The sequence below is a fragment of the Atractosteus spatula genome, chromosome 8 (genome assembly GCF_055471065.1).
Source record: "Atractosteus spatula isolate fAtrSpa1 chromosome 8, fAtrSpa1.hap1, whole genome shotgun sequence".
Taxonomy (NCBI): Eukaryota; Metazoa; Chordata; class Actinopteri; order Semionotiformes; family Lepisosteidae; genus Atractosteus; species Atractosteus spatula.
In genome coordinates, this window is record NC_142713.1 from 4,267,085 (window position 1) to 4,285,577 (window position 18,493).

Consider the following 18,493-nt stretch of genomic DNA (forward strand, 5'->3'; position numbering starts at 1 on the left):
AAAAATGTTTAGAAAACATTGAAAGAACTAAATTCCTAGGTATCCTTTCAGCTCTAAAACACAGTCATGCCATCAAAAACTGTGTACATTTTATGGGAATAAAACCCTAACCCTAGCTTCGGGTTTTGCTAGTTAGGGTTAGGGTTCAAATATTTCTCAAAGACCAATTTCTCAATATTCCACTCATTTGAATGGAAAATGTGGTTCTCTGAATCGAAATATTAGTCTGAAAAGACAATACAACACTGCCAAAACCAAAAGAGTGTGTCAGGAATGGTCAAATTAATTTTTGAAAGGAACTCTTTCATTGGAAATGTTGTGTTAAACGGAGTGCTGAATGAACGTACGTTTAGGCTTAAATGCCCTAAAAGTCTGAAACTTTAAATACATTTTGGCTTCATTTGTTAATATGCCTTTGATTTTAAAGCCCATGGCAAAAGTTTGAAAGTTAAATCAGGTTCTTTCGAAAGGTTGCTTGTCGGGAAATTCAGACACTATTCCTTTTTGGGGCACAGCACTGTATACAGCCATAGAGGTCAGAAAAAAATGTTTAGAAAACATTGAAAGAACTAAATTCCTAGGTATCCTTTCAGCCCTAAAACACAGCCATGCCATCAAAAACTGTCTACAGATGCAGCCATTCAAAGTGCGCGTCACAGACACGTACCGCAGGTGACGTCGCTCAGTATGACGCAAGATGACGCGTGGCACCGCAGTACGTGATTGGTTGACCGACAGGGGCACTCGTGGTCCGTTGGTCTGTCGTAGAAAGACTTACAGTAAAAACGTCTTTGCTGTGCCCGTTGTAGATATTGAATTTTACCACTGAAGGGAAATCTTAGTAGCTGAGCATAAAAAGAATAGGAGCATACTGTAACGCGTGTGAAGGCCATAAACGATATTAATTTTGGAACATAAACATACAGTATATACTGTAGCTGGTCTTGGTACTTTAAAGAAAAAAATACACACCAGTATTCCATTTCTCCCTAAACATTTTAAGCTTTGAAGTCTTTAACTAACATGATACCGGAGTCAACAAGCATACTTTTAGAATTTGATTAAAAGGGAATATAATATGGAATCGCGTATCTAAAGAATTTAATAACGGTATTCGTGTGCTGCGACAGGGCTGTGTAGGGCTTTTTCGCCTGCCTGTTCATGCGAGCTGTCTTCTAGCCGACTGGTCTAGGTGCGTGACTAGCAACTGGGAGGTTGTGTGATCGAATCCAGCTGGTGCCGGACTTTTCTTTTAACAAACATTTCTTCGAAAAAATAGAATAGCGATATTATGGACAATCAATTGACTTTTATATTTCAAAATATCGCAACATGAACGATATTTGCGATATTTTGAACATATCTTCCCTTCTGACAGCGGTTCCTCCTTCTATTGTGTGTGTGTGTGCAACAGAGTAAATTTTTATAGAGAAATGGAGGCTGGACAGTATGCGTTACAATATAAACATTTATATTGATTTAAATCGTGTTCTGATTTAAATCGCAAACGCGTGTTTAATTATGTGTTTTTTAATCATAATCAGGCTAATGCATTTCTACATTTTCTGTATGAACCAGCTTAGAGGTTCATACAGAAAGACAGCTTGTGTTTAAATTGAGTGTAAGGTAATTTATGCTTCTAAAGTCATGGTCAGCATTTATTATTGTACTGTGCTGTAAACTTTTTCTGTGCCTAGTCACATTATTTTATAGCGTTTTTATTGCGTTATTAAATCCGGTGGCGCTGTGTGTTAGAGTAGTTTCCTGACTCCCTTGTCACATGGTCTGTGATTGAATCCCATAGAACTATGACTTTATTTTTTAACAAACATTTCTTTGAAAAAATGAAACGTTTCCCTTGGTCAGAGATTAAATAAAACCTCACTCGCACCAAACAAATTTATATTTCTAAATATCACAAAATACGTTCATTGTCTTCCAATCGAGTCGAGTTGACATTGGAAGCCTGCCACACCCGGACTGTTAAACCAACGCATTAGCACGTCAAAGCCCATCGAGGGTATTGAGCCAGTATTGCCTTTAGTATTCCCCCCTCTCCCCTCAATTCAATTCAATTCAAGGTGTTTTATTTGCATGACAGATGGGTACAAGCAGTGTTGGGTATGTATATTGTAACGCTTACGGCAGACAGGCACTGTGTAAGAGCCGGCGCACCAGAGCAGCGCACCGAGGGAGCGTCTGCATTTCTAACTTAGTTTTTAAAATTAGTCAAGCAATATGAAGCATCTCCTTTTACTTAGTGCCTGAGCATAAAAAGAATAGGAGCATACTGCAACGCGTGTGAAGTCCATAAACGATATTAATTTTGGAACTTAAACATACAGTATATGGCTGGTCTCGGTACTTTAAAGAAAACATACACACCAGTATTCCATTTCTCCTAAACATTTTAAGCATCGAAGTCTTTAACTAACGCGATACCGGAGTCAACAAGCATACTTTTAGAATTTGATTAAAAGGGAATATAATATGGAATCGCGTATCTCAAGAAATTAATAACGATATAATTATATTCATGTTGCAAAAGAACTGCAACGGACATAAAAACTCCCTTGCTTTTAACAGAGCGTTCCATAATTTCTAACTACGAAAATGCCAGGTGAAAGGATTTGTAAACATATTTTGTTAAAGCAAGTCAGAACCCATTCAGAGCCTACATTACATTTTAGCGTTTCATTCTGAGCAGAAGACCCTCACACCTGAAGAAGGGGGAGGTGTTTTTCGCTGGAAATCTCGCCTGCTTCTACTTTACAACCGGAGTGCTGGCTGTGACGAATTAAACCGGTATTACAGGTTACAATCACAGACCATGTGACATGGGAGTCAGGAAACTAACACAGCGCCACCAGATTTGATAACGCTATGAAAACGCTATAAAATAATGTGACTAGGCACAGAACAAGTTTACAGCACAGTACAAAAATGCTGACCATGACTTTAGAAGCATAAATTGCCTTACACTCAATTTAAACACAAGCTGTCTTTAGCCCTCTAAGGTGGTTCATACAGAAATGTAGAGATCCAGGCTCAGAACACACAGCTTCATTAGCGAATACATATGCAGGACAACTAGAGAAGACGTTTTACAGAGGATGGATTTTTAGAAACATCCCATCAGTGACATCACTGAAGTCAACTCCTAGGTACTGTAACTGTCGTGTGGATAGTTTCACAAGAATCAGACAAAGGTTTAAGCATCGCTTGTTCTAGATAAAACTGCAAAAAAAAACAACAACCCATAATGTACTTCTTTGCGGCTCTGTTTGCCCAAATCATATATTCACAACGTGAAATCTAGAAAATAATATTACGTAACCAAAATCCGCAATATGGAAACAGAACCTGTGTAATTGTTGATAGATGATGTACTCGTAACATTTTTTCAAGACGAACTACAACATTTAAAAAATGACTTGTATGTACTTGATATCTCTAATCAATCCACGGGTCCCAGCACGAAACGAAAGTAAAACGCATACCGTTTCGCGCTTCTTATTAGTTGCTCAAAAGTAATTTGACCGTATGAAATGCATAATATAAACCTAGAAACATATACGTGAGTAGTACTTAAGCACTGTAGTATCGGTGTTAAGACATACCTCTCAAATACTGTAAATCAAGTTAAAAATATCTCAAGATTCTGGTCATAATGAAACCATGTTTCGTGTATGTTTTCTTTAAAGTACCGAGACCAGCCATATACTGTATGTTTATGTTCCAAAATTAATATCGTTTATGGCCTTCACACGCGTTGCAGTATGCTCCTATTGTTTTTATGCTCAGCTACTAAGATTTCCCTTCAGTGGTAAAATTAGATATGAATATTCAATACTTAAACGGGCACAGTTAAGACATTAAATATACATATACATACTGTATACAGTACAGTTTGCATACGGTAATATGTTTATGTCCCTAAATCAATCTCTTTTATGAGCATGTGAAAGGCATGGTGAATCACTGTACTTTGCATGATTGGAAAAAAATGCGTGATTGCGAAATGCTGTGGCGTTACTTTTACAAAGACGGTCAATGAAAAAAAGAATGTGGACCAGGGCAATACTTTGAGTTTACAGCTTGTCCAAGGTCATTTATTATTAATACTATTATTAATATCTTCGTTAAAGACTTTGATGGCTACAGCTCAAACATGAGAGGTTGAGCTTTATTAGCTCCACCTTGCGGAAATTCCGGATACTATTATTTTGCTAGCGGTATTTACCGGTAACTCGCGGTATTTACCGGTAGCTTGCGGTAGACTGCGTACAGCGTACCGGAAAATAATGCGGTATCGCCCGCGCATTTTGAATGGCTGCATCTGTACATTGTATGGGAATAAAACCCTAACCCTAGCTTCGGGTTTTGCTAGTTAGGGTTAGGGTTCAAATATTTCTCAAAGACCATTTTCTCAATATTCCACTCATTTGAATGGAAAATGTGCTTCTCTGAATCGAAATATTAGTCTGAAAAGACAATACAACACTGCCAAAACCAAAAGAGTGTGTCAGGAATGGTCAAATTAATTTTTGAAAGGTATTCTTTAATTGGAAATGTTGTGTTAAACGGAGTGCTGAATGAATGTACGTTTAGACTTAAATGCCCTAAAAGTCTGAAACATTTAATACATTTTGGCTTCATTTGTTAATATGCCTTTGATTTTAAAGCCCATGGCAAGAGTTTGAAAGTTAAATCAGGTTCTTTCGAACTGTTGCTTGTCGGGCAATTCAGACACCATTCCTTTTTGGGGCACAGCACTGTATACAGCCATATACAGATGCAGCCATTCAAAGTGCGCGGCACAGACACCGCGGTACAGATACCGCAGGTATGATGACACGGCATACCGCGGTGCGTGATTGGTTGACCGACAGGGGCACTCGTGGTCCGTTGGTCTGTCGTAGAAAGACTTACTGTAAACGTCTTTACTGTGCCCGTTGTAGATATTGAATTTTACCACTGAAGGGAAATCTTAGTAGCTGAGCATAAAAAGAATAGGAGCATACTGTAACGCGTGTGAAGGCCATAAACGATATTAATTTTGGAACGTAAACATACAGTATATAGCTGGTCTTGGTACTTTAAAGAAAAAAATACACACCGTTATTCCATTTCTCCCTAAACATTGTAAGCTTCGAAGTCTTTAACTAACGTGATACCGGAGTCAACAAGCATACTTTTAGAATTTGATTAAAAGGGAATATAATATGGAATCGCATATCTAAAGAATTTAATAACGGTATGATTATATCCGTGTTCTGCGGCAGGGCTGTGTAGGGCTGTTTCGCCTGCCTGATCATGCGAGCTCTCTTGTAGCCTACTGGTCTAGGTGCGTGACTACCAACTGATAGGTTGTGCGTTCTAATCCAGCTGGTGCTGAACTTTTATTTTAACAAACATTTCTTCGAAAAAATAGGTAAGCGATATTATGGACAATCAGTTGACTTTTATATTTCAAAATATCGCAACATGATCGATATTTGCGATATTTTGAACATATCTTCCCTTCTGACAGCGGTTCCCGCTTCTATTGTGTGTGTGTGTGCAACAGTAAATTTTTATAGAGAAATGGAGGCTGGACAGTATGCGTTACAATATAAACATTTATATTGATTTAAATCGTGTTCTGATTTAAATCGCAAACGCGTGTTTAATTATGTGTTTTTAATCATAATCAGGCTAATGCATTTCTACAGTTTCTTTATGAACCAGCTTAGAGGTTCATACAGAAAGACAGCTTGTGTTTAAATCGAGTGTAAGGTAATTTATGCTTCTAAAGTCATGGTCAGTATTATTGTACTGTGCTGTACTGTGTCACATTATTTTATAGCGTTTTTATTGCGTTATTAAATCCGGTGGCGCTGTGTTAGTTTCCTGACTCACATTATTTAAACTACCACATTGATCATTCATCTCTAAATAAACTTTATTTTATATAGCGTTTTAAGCGATTAGGTAATTAGATTGCTCATAAACCTAATCGCTTTTTCTACATAAACACAGCGTGATTGCTCTCTGAAAATGCTTTTCCTTTATTTTTAAAGTAGGCTCAGATTTCAACTATAGATCGTATTATCATAAACTTTCTTGGAAAAATGTATTTTATGTAAACCATGTTTGCTATTAATTCATTTAGGGCTAAAATACGTTCATTGTCTTCCAATCGAGTCGAGTTGACATTGGAAGCCTGCCACACCCGGACTGTTAAACCAACGCATTAGCACGTCAAAGCCCATTGAGCCAGTATTGGCTTTAGTATCCCCCCCTTCTCCCCTCAATTCAATTCAATTCAAGGTGTTTTATTTGCATGACAGATGGGTACAAGCAGTGTTGGGTATGTATATTGTAACGCTTACGGCAGACAGGCACTGTGTAAGAGCCGGCGCACCAGAGCAGCGCACCGAGGGAGCGTCTGCATTTCTAACTTAGTTTTTAAAATTAGTCAAGCAATATGAAGCATCTCCTTTTACTTAGTGCCTGAGCATAAAAAGAATAGGAGCATACTGCAACGCGTGTGAAGGCCATAAACGATATTAATTTTGGAACATAAACATACAGTATATGGCTGGTCTTGGTACTTTAAAGAAAAAAATACACACCAGTATTCCATTTCTCCCTAAACATTTTAAGCATCGAAGTCTTTAACTAACACGATACCGGAGTCAACAAGCATACTTTTAGAATTTGATTAAAAGGGAATATAATATGGAATCGCGTATCTCAAGAAATTAATAACGATATAATTATATTCATGTTGCAAAAGAACTGCAACGGACATAAAAACTCCCTTGCTTTTAACAGAGCGTTCCATAATTTCTAACTACGAAAATGCCAGGTGAAAGGATTTGTAAACATATTTTGTTAAAGCAAGTCAGTTTTTTCCACAACACATAAAAGACATTTTTCCAAGAAAGTTTAGCCTTTGTCACTAATGAAACCACTAAATAAAGACATAAATATAGAAATCTTAAGATTTGTTCTATTTAATGTTGGTAGCAGGATGAACTGTCAGAGTGTATATTTTGTCGCAGAGTTGCTGCAAGATGTTAACAGTGAAAAAGGTATTTAGAAATGAGTTATTTCAAGATGAAAATTTTCAGAATAATTGCAAATCTAGCAGGATAGAGAAAGCACAGAAAACTGGCAGTTAGATTGATCAGATTAGTATGAAAAGTCATTTAGCAAAGGGAATTAGAAGAGTGACAAACTAGTATACTTTAGATCTTTTTTTCTGAACCAGGGACAATCTGATCATGTTTCCCTATAACAATAATAAAAAACTTTATTTGATATATCACCATTAAAGGTGGCATCTCAAAGCAGTAGATGTAAAAACAGATAAAAGGACCACAGATTACAAAGTAAATGCATATAAGAAAGACAAGCAGTTAGAGGTGCTACCAAAATTAGAAAATGAAGCAGATACAGACACTAAGTCTTCTGAAAAGAAAGGTTCTGAGGTTAGATTTAAACTGGCCCTGGTGTGTGTGTGTTTGTGTCTGTCTGTCCTGTGATGGACTGGCGCTATGTCCAGGGTGTATTCTGCCTTGTGTCCGTCGCTTACTGGGATAGGCTCCAAATCCTCTGTACTGGATAAAGAGATTAGAAATGGAAGTAAAGGCACTGTGTGGATGGAACTATACACAGTGTTAGAAACCCACTATGAAAAGGCAGCATCTCACTGAGAATAAAATATTTTATTATTTTATTAAAATATTTTATATCTTAAGGAAACAGCCTTTCCACCTCTCTTGCACATCAGTATCCATACCTAGTTATTTAAACAAATTGCCTCTAATTATAAACATCTTAATATGCTGCCTCTGTGGATCCGCATCAGCTATGTTTGCCCATTCCTTCAATTCATGTGCATCCAACACAGTTCAATGCCAGCAACTACACATAATCTAAAATACAATCCTTATTTCATCATCTTCATCAAAAGTATGCCTAACCCCATTAGGAAGTGTTCTTGTTATAAGTGTATTCCTCAGCTTTCCCCAAACTATCTTCTTCTTGCCAACATCTCTAGTCTTTTATCCTGCAATAACTCAGCCAACACTTAAATCTCCAAAAGCTGCTTGTGTTAATTTCTTTAAATCACAAATATCATGTGTAAATACTGGCCATGTAATACTCTGCATTGTGGAATAATAGTTTATTTTAAAGGGAACTAGAGAAACTAAGAACTAGAGAAATCTAGTTTTTTTCTAGAATTAATAAATGCACATCCTGTTCACTGAGGAAATTAAATCCACACTGAGCAATCTTCAATATGTTCAGAATATGACAGCAAGAATCCTATCAGGGATGCATTACACCTGTTTTCAAGTCCTTGCACTGGTTACCTATCAGATTTCGAGTCAACTTCAAAATCCTTATCCTCCTTATATACTGTCCTACAACTGGTATTATTGATCTCCGAATTATTGTACTTGACATGACTTCATTCAGCCTTTCCTGAACGTCTATGACAGGCAGAGAGAGTGCTGTTTCTGGTGCGATCTTTTACAGCTGACATTTCACTGTTTTAAACGAACAAGAAATTAGATTGCTCATAAATCACCTATTCTATATAAACACAGCGTAATTGCCCTCCGAAAATCTTCTTTTTCTTGTTCGTTTTAGAGACCTTGATCGAAACTGATTTTAGATGTCAGAAAGGATTTATTTTCTCTGTATTTCCTACATTGCTTTGTCGAGATTTTAACTTTATATCTAACTTTATATCTAGGCTCAGATTTCAACTATAAATCGTACAGTAATTAATAGCAGTAAATACTGATGTTTATACATAAAAAAGTCATGCCTTGGAGTATAGACCCCCAAAGGAATGCCATAGACTCAAACTGCAAAATAAACACATACAGAAAGAAAGTATTTGTATTGTAATTGCAAATCCTGGTACTGTATGAGTGATTGGTATGACTTTCCTCATTACAAATCTCTTATTAGAATTTAAATTTCTCTGTAACTCCAGGTCAGAACAGAGAAAATGTAACTGCCTTAAGGAGTTTACGATTATGAAAAATAGAAGGATAAGCATGATACGTATGTCTTCTGTCATTTTCTAAGTCATGTTACTGAGCACCAAATCGTATTGAGAATATGAATCCATTTAAGGTTTATACCATTAAAGTAACGGTTTATTCCATGCTGAAAATGTTTGTACCAGACTTTTTTGAGGCCTGTTTAATTGTGTCTGAAGTCTGATGTTGTAAATTTTATTGTTAAAAAGATCCATGAAAATGTCACTACTAAAGTTAGCTGGTACTGTTGGTACTGTAAGTGGCAAGTAGAGCTCATATTTTAGATTTTAAGGAAGCAACGGACACAAGGCAGAATACACCCTGGACATAGCGCCAGTCCATCACAGGACAGACAGACACAAACACACACACACCAGGGCCAGTTTTCCCATAAACCAATTAACTTACCAGTATGTTTTGGAGTGCGAGAGGGAGTCATATCACACATATGGAGAAAAACCATGTAACCCAGAGAGAACATGTAAACCCCACACACACAGGATGGCAGGAATTGAACCTAGGACCCCAGTGCTGCAAGATAGCAATGCTAACCACTTTGCCACCATTATAAATGGATGGATATCTTAGTTATCTTTCTAGTTCACAGGTTTGCATGCATAATTTAATTTTGAAAGCCACTGAGACATCAGGTACTACTGTTGTATTTATGAAAAAGAAACAAAACAAAAAACATACTAACAACTGTGCCATCCTACTCCTTAGCTAATACATTTTATTATTCATAAACAGTTAACATTGTTAGCAAAATATTTTGAATTATATTTAACCCTATTTTTTCTTTAGTTTTGTATTTAACTTATTATATGATAGTCAGACTTAATGTATATTTGAACAATGAAAATATATTTTTACAAGATTTTACATTAAGCACTTAAAATTAATATGGTTAATAATAGTAAACTGTAACATGCTGTAACAAGATCGGTTAAACTGCGAAGAAAATGCTTTCAGAGAAAATGTTTCAGGTGTGAAGAACATAGATCTCCAATGCAATTTCAACCAAACCTGTTCCCACACACCCTGCCCCCACTACCATTAGAATATACACAAAGCACTCAAATATTTCGAGCTAATGATCAGGTGACCCGAGAGAGAGCGAGAGAAACACCAAGGGGTGCGGAACCAGGGAACTATTTACATGGAAAACGGGCGATCTCCCCAGACTGTCCGTCCGTTTCACTGTTACCTGGATACCTCTTTATTTAGAACTCACAAACACTGATTTTTAGTTTAGAAGGATTCAAGTAGGGTTTTAGATGAAAGGCAGCGACCTTAATCAAGCCCAAATCACAATTGAACCCATTCAGAGCCTACATTACATTTTAGCGTTTCATTCTGAGCAGAAGACCCTCACACCTGAAGAAGGGGGAGGTGTTTTTCGCTGGAAATCTCGCCTGCTTCTACTTTACAACCGGAGTGCTGGCTGTGACGAATTAAACCGGTTTTACAAGTTTCAATCACAGACCATGTGACATGGGAGTCAGGAAACTCCACCGGATTTGATAACGCTATAAAAACGCTATAAAATAATGTGACTTGGCACAGAACAAGTTTACAGCACAGTTCAATAATAAATGCTGACCATGACTTTAGAAGCATAAATTGCCTTACACTCAATTTAAACACAAGCTGTCTTTAGCCCTCTAAGCTGGTTCATACAGAAATGTAGAGATCCAGGCTCAGAACACACAGCTTCATTAGCGAATACATATGCAGGACAACTAGAGAAGACATTTTACAGAGGATGGATTTTTAGAAACATCCCATCAGTGACATCACTGAAGTCAACTCCTAGGTACTGTAACTGTCGTGTGGATAGTTTCACAAGAATCAGACAAAGGTTTAAGCATCGCTTGTTCTAGATAAAACTGCATAAAAAAACAACAACCCATAATGTACTTCTTTGCGGCTCTGTTTGCCCAAATCATATATTCACAACGTGAAATCTAGAAAATAATATTACGTAACCAAAATCCGCAATATGGAAACAGAACCTGTGTAATTGTTGATAGATGATGTACTCGTAACATTTTTTCAAAACGAACTACAACATTTAAAAAATGACTTGTATGTACTTGATATCTCTAATCAATCCACGGGTCCCAGCACGAAACGAAACTAAAACGCATACCGTTTCGCGCTTCTTATTAGTTGCTCAAAAGTAATTTGACCTTATGAAATGCATAATATAAACCTAGAAACATATACGTGAGCAGTACTTAAGCACTGTAGTATCGGTGTTAAGACATACCTCTCAAATACTGTAAATCAAGTTAAAAATATCTCAAGACAGATTCTGGTCATAATGAAACCATGTTTCGTGTATGTTTTCTTTAAAGTACCGAGACCAGCCATATACTGTATGTTTATGTTCCAAAATTAATATCGTTTATGGCCTTCACACGCGTTGCAGTATGCTCCTATTCTTTTTATGCTCAGCTACTAAGATATGAATAGTCAATACTTAAACGGGCACAGTTAAGACATTAAATATACATATACATACTGTATACAGTACAGTTTGCATACGGTAATATGTTTATGTTCCTAAATCAATCTCTTTTATGAGCATGTGAAAGGCATGGTGAATCACTGTACTTTGCATGATTGGAAACAAATGCGTGATTGCGAAATGCTGTGGTGTTACTTTTACAAAGATGGTCAATGAAAAAAAGAATGTTGACCAGGGCAATACTTTGAGTTTACACTTACAGCTTGTCCAAGGTCATTCATTATTAATACTATTAGTAATATCTTCGTTAAAGACTTTGATGGCCACAGCTCAAACATGAGAGGTTGAGCTTTATTAGCTCCACCTTGCGGAAATTCCGGATACTATTATTTTGCTTGTCGTATTATAGGAGAATTTACGGTAACTCGCGGTATTTACCGGTAGCTTGCGGTAGACTGCGTACAGCGTACCGCAAAATAATGCGGTATCGCCCGCGCATTTTGAATGGCTGCATCTGTAGGTCAGAAAAAAATGTTTAGAAAACATTGAAAGAACTATATTCCTAGGTATCCTTTCAGCTCTAAAACACAGCCATGCCATCAAAAACTGTCTACATTGTATGGGAATGAAACCCTAACCCTAGCTTCGGGTTTTGCTAGTTAGGGTTAGGGTTCAAATATTTTTCAAAGACCATTTTCTCAATATTCCACTCATTTGAATAGAAAATGTGCTTCTCTGAATCGAAATATGGGTCTGAAAAGACAATACAACACTGCCAAAACCAAAAGAGTGTGTCAGGAATGGTCAAATTAATTTTGAAAGGTATTCTTTCATTGGAAATGTTGTGTTCAACGGAGTGCTGAATGAACGTACGTTTAGGCTTAAGTGCCCTAAAAGTCAGAAACATTTAAGACATTTTGGCTTCTTTTGTTAATATGCCTTTGATTTTAAAGTCCATGGCAAGAGTTTGAAAGTTAAATCAGGTTCTTTCGAACTGTTGCTTGTCGGGCTATTCAGACACCATTCCTTTTTGGGGCAAAGCACTGTATACAGCCATATAGGTCAGAAAAAAATGTTTAGAAAACATTGAAAGAACTATATTCCTAGGTATCCTTTCAGCCCTAAAACACAGCCATGCCATCAAAAACTGTCTACATTGTATGGGAATAAAACCCTAACCCTAGCTTCGTAATTTTGCTAGTTAGGGTTAGGGTTCAAATATTTCTCAACGACCATTTTCTCAATATTCCACTCATTTGACTGGAAAATGTGCTTCTCTGAATCAAAATATTAGTCTGAAAAGACAATACAACACTGCCAAAACCAAAAGAGTGTGTCAGGAATGGTCAAATTAATTTTTGAAAGGTATTCTTTCATTGGAAATGTTGTGTTAAACGTAGTGCTGAATGAATGTACGTTTAGGCTAAAGTGCCCCAAAAGTCTGAAACATTTAATACATTTTGGCATCATTTGTTAATATGCCTTTGATTTTAAAGCCCATGGCAAGAGTTTGAACGTTAAATCAGGTTCTTTTTAACTGTTGTTTGTCGGGCAATTCAGACACCATTCCTTTTTGAGGCAAAGCACTGTATACAGCCATAGAGGTCAGAAAAAAATGTTTAGAAAACATTGAAAGAACTAAATTCCTAGGTATCCTTTCAGCCCTAAAACACAGCCATGCCATCAAAAACTGTCTACATTGTATGGGAATAAAACCCTAACCCTAGCTTCGTGTTTTGCTAGTTGGGTTAGGGTTCAAATATTTCTCAAAGACCATTTTCTCAATATTCCACTCATTTGACTGGAAAATGTGCTTCTCTGAATCAAAATATTAGTCTGAAAAGACAATACAACACTGCCAAAACCAAAAGAGTGTGTCAGGAAAGGTCAAATTAATTTTTGAAAGGTATTCTTTCATTGGAAATGTTGTGTTAAACGTAGTGCTGAATGAACGTACGTTTAGGCTTAAGTGCCCTAAAAGTCTGAAACATTTAAGACATTTTGGCTTCTTTTGTTAAAATGCCTTTGATTTTAAAGCCCATGGCAAGAGTTTGAAAGTTAAATCAGGTTCTTTCGAACTGTTGCTTGTCGGGCTATTCAGACACCATTCCTTTTTGGGGCAAAGCACTGTATACAGCCATATAGGTCAGAAAAAAATGTTTAGAAAACATTGAAAGAACTATATTCCTAGGTATCCTTTCAGCCCTAAAACACAGCCATGCCATCAAAAACTGTCTACATTGTATGGGAATAAAACCCTAACCCTAGCTTCTTAATTTTGCTAGTTAGGGTTAGGGTTCAAATATTTCTCAAAGACCATTTTCTCAATATTCCACTCATTTGACTGGAAAATGTGCTTCTCTGAATCAAAATATTAGTGTGAAAAGACAATACAACACTGCCAAAACCAAAAGAGTGTGTCAGGAATGGTCAAATTAATTTTTTAAAGGAATTCTTTCATTGGAAATGTTGTGTTAAACGGAGTGCTGAATGAATGTACGTTTAGGCTTAAGTGCCCTAAAAGTCAGAAACATTTAAGACATTTTGGCTTCTTTTGTTAATATGCCTTTGATTTTAAAGCCCATGGCAAGAGTTTGAAAGTTAAATCAGGTTCTTTCGAACTGTTGCTTGTCGGGCTATTCAGACACCATTCCTTTTTGGGGCAAAGCACTGTATACAACCATATAGGTCAGAAAAAATCTTTAGAAAACATTGAAAGAACTATATTCCTAGGTATCCTTTCAGCCCTAAAACACAGCCATGCCATCAAAAACTGTCTACATTGTATGGGAATAAAACCCTAACCCTAGCTTCGTAATTTTGCTAGTTAGGGTTCAAATATTTCTCAAAGACCAATTTCTCAATATTCCACTCATTTGACTGGAAAATGTGCTTCTCTGAATCAAAATATTAGTCTGAAAAGACAATACAACACTGCCAAAACCAAAAGAGTGTGTCAGGAATGGTCAAATTAATTTTTGAAAGGTATTCTTTCATTGGAAATGTTGCGTTAAACATAGTGCTGAATGAATGTACGTTTAGGCTTAAGTGCTCTAAAAGTCTGAAACATGTAATACATTTTGGCTTCATTTGTTAATATGCCTTTGATTTTAAGCCCATGGCAAGAGTTTGAAAGTTAAATCAAGTTCTTTCGAACTGTTGCTTGTCGGGCAATTCAGACACCATTCCTTCTTGGGGCAAAACACTGTATACAGCCATATAGGTCAGAAAGAAATGTTTAGAAAACATTGAAAGAACTATATTCCTAGGTATCCTTTCAGCCCTAAAACACAGGCATGCCATCAAAAACTGTCTACATTGTATGGGAATAAAACCCTAACCCTAGCTTCGGGTTTTGCTAGTTAGGGTTAGGGTTCAAATATTTCTCAAAGACCATTTTCTCAATATTCCACTCATTTGACTGGAAAATGTGCTTCTCTGAATCAAAATATTAGTCTGAAAAGACAATACAACACTGCCAAAACCAAAAGAGTGTGTCAGGAATGGTCAAATTAATTTTTGAAAGGTATTCTTTCATTGGAAATGTTGTGTTAAACGGAGTTCTGAATGAATGTACGTTTAGGCTTAAGTGCCCTAAAAGTCTGAAACATTTAATACATTTTGGCTTCATTTGTTAATATGCCTTTGATTTTAAAGCCCATGGGAAGAGTTTGAAAGTTAAATCAGGTTCTCTCGAAATGTTGCTTCTCGGGCAATTCAGACACCATTCCTTCTTGAGGAAAAGCACTGTATACAGCCATATAGGTCAGAAAAAAATGTTTAGAAAACATTGAAAGAACTATATTCCTAGGTATCCTTTCAGCCCTAAAACACAGCCATGCCATCAAAAACTGTCTACATTGTATGGGAATAAAACCCTAACCCTAGCTTCGTAATTTTGCTAGTTAGGGTTAGGGTTCAAATATTTCTCAACGACCATTTTCTCAATATTCCACTCATTTGACTGGAAAATGTGCTTCTCTGAATCAAAATATTAGTCTGAAAAGACAATACAACACTGCCAAAACCAAAAGAGTGTGTCAGGAATGGTCAAATTAATTTTTGAAAGGTATTCTTTCATTGGAAATGTTGTGTTAAACGTAGTGCTGAATGAATGTACGTTTAGGCTAAAGTGCCCCAAAAGTCTGAAACATTTAATACATTTTGGCATCATTTGTTAATATGCCTTTGATTTTAAAGCCCATGGCAAGAGTTTGAACGTTAAATCAGGTTCTTTTTAACTGTTGCTTGTCGGGCTATTCAGACACCATTCCTTTTTGGGGCAAAGCACTGTATACAACCATATAGGTCAGAAAAAATGTTTAGAAAACATTGAAAGAACTATATTCCTAGGTATCCTTTCAGCCCTAAAACACAGCCATGCCATCAAGAACTGTCTACATTGTACGGGAATAAAACCCTAACCCTAGCTTCGGGTTTTGCTAGTTAGGGTTAGGGTTGAAATATTTCTCAAAGACCATTTTCTCAATATTCCACTCATTTGACTGGAAAATGTGCTTCTCTGAATCAAAATATTAGTCTGAAAAGACAATACAACACTGCCAAAACCAAAAGAGTGTGTCAGGAATGGTCAAATTAATTTTTGAAAGGAATTCTTTCATTGGAAATGTTGTGTTAAACGGAGTGCTGAATGAATGTACGTTTAGGCTTAAGTGCCCAAAAGTCAGAAACATTTAATGCATTTTGGCTTCATTTGTTAATATGCCTTTGATTTTAAAGCCCATGGCAAGAGTTTGAACGTTAAATCAGGTTCTTTTTAACTGTTGCTTGTCGGGCTATTCAGACACCATTCCTTTTTGAGGCAAAGCACTGTATACAGCCATAGAGGTCAGAAAAAAATGTTTAGATAACATTGAAAAAACTAAATTCCTAGGTATCCTTTCAGCCCTAAAACACAGCCATGCCATCAAAAACTGTCTACATTGTATGGGAATAAAACCCTAACCCTAGCTTCGTAATTTTGCTAGTTAGGGTTAGGGTTCAAATATTTCTCAAAGACCATTTTCTCAATATTCCACTCATTTGACTGGAAAATGTGCTTCTCTGAATCAAAATATTAGTCTGAAAAGACAATACAACACTGCCAAAACCAAAAGAGTGTGTCAGGAATGGTCAAATTAATTTTTTAAAGGAATTCTTTCATTGGAAATGTTGTGTTAAACGGAGTGCTCAATGAATGTACGTTTAGGCTTAAGTGCCCTAAAAGTCAGAAACATTTAAGACATTTTGGCTTCTTTTGTTAATATGCCTTTGATTTTAAAGCCCATGGCAAGAGTTTGAAAGTTAAATCATGTTCTTTCGAACTGTTGCTTGTCGGGCTATTCAGACACCATTCCTTTTTGGGGCAAAGCACTGTATACAACCATATAGGTCAGAAAAAATGTTTAGAAAACATTGAAAGAACTATATTCCTAGGTATCCTTTCAGCCCTAAAACACAGCCATGCCATCAAAAACTGTCTACATTGTATGGGAATAAAACCCTAACCCTAGCTTCGGGTTTTGCTAGTTAGGGTTAGGGTTCAAATATTTCTCAAAGACCATTTTCTCAATATTCCACTCATTTGACTGGAAAATGTGCTTCTCTGAATCAAAATATTAGTCTGAAAAGACAATACAACACTGCCAAAACCAAAAGAGTGTGTCAGGAAAGGTCAAATTAATTTTTGAAAGGTATTCTTTCATTGAAAATGTTGTGTTAAACGTAGTGCTGAATGAACGTACGTTTAGGCTTAAGTGCCCTAAAAGTCTGAAACATTTAAGACATTTTGGCTTCATTTGTTAAAATGCCTTTGATTTTAAAGTCCATGGCAAGAGTTTGAAAGTTAAATCAGGTTCTTTCAAACTGTTGCTTGTCGGGCTATTCAGACACCATTCCTTTTTGGGGCAAAGCACTGTATACAGCCATATAGGTCAAAAAAAATGTTTAGAAAACATTGAAAGAACTATATTCCTAGGTATCCTTTCAGCCCTAAAACACAGCCATGCCATCAAAAACTGTCTACATTGTATTGGAATAAAACCCTAACCCTAGCTTCGTAATTTTGCTAGTTAGGGTTAGGGTTCAAATATTTCTCAAAGACCATTTTCTCAATATTCCACTCATTTGACTGGAAAATGTGCTTCTCTGAATCAAAATATTAGTCTGAAAAGACAATACAACACTGCCAAAACCAAAAGAGTGTGTCAGGAATGGTCAAATTAATTTTTTAAAGGAATTCTTTCACTGGAAATGTTGTGTTAAACGGAGTGCTGAATGAATGTACGTTTAGGCTTAAGTGCCCTAAAAGTCAGAAACATTTAAGACATTTTGGCTTCTTTTGTTAATATGCCTTTGATTTTAAAGCCCATGGCAAGAGTTTGAAAGTTAAATCAGGTTCTTTCGAACTGTTGCTTGTCGGGCTATTCAGACACCATTCCTTTTTGGGGCAAAGCACTGTATACAACCATATAGGTCAGAAAAAATGTTTAGAAAACATTGAAAGAACTATATTCCTAGGTATCCTTTCAGCCCTAAAACACAGCCATGCCATCAAAAACTGTCTACATTGTATGGGAATAAAACCCTAACCCTAGCTTCGGGTTTTGCTAGTTAGGGTTAGGGTTCAAATATTTCTCAAAGACCATTTTCTCAATATTCCACTCATTTGACTGGAAAATGTGCTTCTCTGAATCAAAATATTAGTCTGAAAAGACAATACAACACTGCCAAAACCAAAAGAGTGTGTCAGGAATGGTCAAATTAATTTTTGAAAGGTATTCTTTCATTGGAAATGTTGTGTTAAACGTAGTGCTGAATGAACGTACGTTTAGGTTTAAGTGCCATAAAAGTCTGAAATATTTAATACATTTTGGCTTCATTTGTTAATATGCCTTTGATTTTAAAGTCCATGGCAAGAGTTTGAAAGTTAAATCCGGTTCATTCGAACTGTTGCTTGTCGGGCTATTCAGAC